The sequence below is a fragment of the Callospermophilus lateralis genome, chromosome 5, assembly GCF_048772815.1.
Source record: "Callospermophilus lateralis isolate mCalLat2 chromosome 5, mCalLat2.hap1, whole genome shotgun sequence".
Taxonomy (NCBI): domain Eukaryota; kingdom Metazoa; phylum Chordata; class Mammalia; order Rodentia; family Sciuridae; genus Callospermophilus; species Callospermophilus lateralis.
The window spans coordinates 122,795,850-122,797,205 of record NC_135309.1 but is presented as its reverse complement, the minus strand read 5'-3'; the positions used below and the strand labels follow the sequence as shown (position 1 = coordinate 122,797,205).

Below are 1,356 nucleotides of genomic sequence, written 5' to 3'. Positions count from 1 at the left end.
AGAAATTTGCTCTAAAGAAACCATGAGAAAAATGCACAAGATGTCTCTGCAGAATTATTTTTCATGAAGTTATTTACTACAGGAAATAGGAAGTGCTTCGTATGTCCAGGGGATTCATTGCATAAATGAAGGAATAAATGCACAATAGAGCTCCAAGGACAGCAATGTAGACATAGTTACTGACATGAAAAGATGTCCACAGTGCAGAAACAAAACACATTACCAAACAGTTAAAAATATCAATTCAGATATTGCTGGTGGGTGGGATGAATAGTGATATTCTATAATTTTCTCTATGTTTTTATTACAGCAAGCATGTAATAACTAGACTTACATTAAAAATATTTTTGGGCTGGGGTTGTGGCTCAGTGGTAGAGTGCTTACCTAGCATGTGAGAGGTCCTGGGATTGATCCTCAGCACCACATAAAAATAAATAAAATACAGGTATTGTGTCCAACAAGAGCTTAAAAAGATATATTAAAAATTTTTTTTCAAAATAGTTTTTTAAAGAAAAAGTAATACAGGTATTTTCATGATCATTGTCATATACCATAAAGTATAACTTCCTTTTTTCTTGATGGATTCCAATTGGGGCACATTCTAGACTATTCTAACACAGTATTCTCTTTAAGAGAGCTTGATTTGTTTTTTAGTCTCACAAGCTGATATGCTGATGTAAAAACTGAAATAAAACTTAACAAATCATCTTCCTCCCACCTCAAACCCTTCCCCTGGAAATCTGCTTCCTGCTAAGACAGCTCCCAGCTTCAAATCAAAGAATGTAATTACAGGGAATATGCTTCTCACACACCAAGACACTGTCATCTCAGCTTTTGCCTTCCCCTCTCTGAGGCAACCAAGGGCCCAGATCTCATGTTACTCCACTCAAAATAACACAATTCCTTTTTTTTTTTTTTTTTGGTGGTGGTGGTACTGGGGATTGAACCCAGGGCCTTGTGCATGCTAGGCAAGCACTCTACCAACTGAGCTATATCCCCAGCCCCACAATTCTATTTTAAAAACAAATCAATTCAGTGAAAAAATGTATTAAATATGAGAGATTAGTTAAAAATGAAAAACTAACAAAGTTTATTATTTAAACACCCAGGTTCCACAGAAAGATCGCATGGCTTTAAATTCTGACTTTATTTCCTAGCTCTGTAACCTTATGACTCTAAGCTTTGGTCTCTCCCTCTACAAAATGGGAATATTTTCTTCTTCATGGGATTACTGTGAAAATCAAAAAAGAAATCATGTATGTGTAAAGCACAGTGCGTGACGCTCAAGAGTGCTAATCATTAGTATCATCGTTGGTCTGTTGTGTAATTATTCTAGTTTCTGCGGGTCGGGAATCT

General features: G+C 35.9%; 1 non-coding gene across 1 annotated transcript; it reads right to left on the bottom strand.

Annotated features, from left to right (window-relative positions):
- Positions 1 to 926: 926 nt before the first annotated feature.
- Trnaa-agc (transfer RNA alanine (anticodon AGC)) lies at positions 927 to 999 on the bottom strand. The gene has a single exon. It is a non-coding gene; the product is annotated as a tRNA-Ala (tRNA).
- Between the last annotated feature and the right edge of the window lie 357 nt (positions 1,000 to 1,356).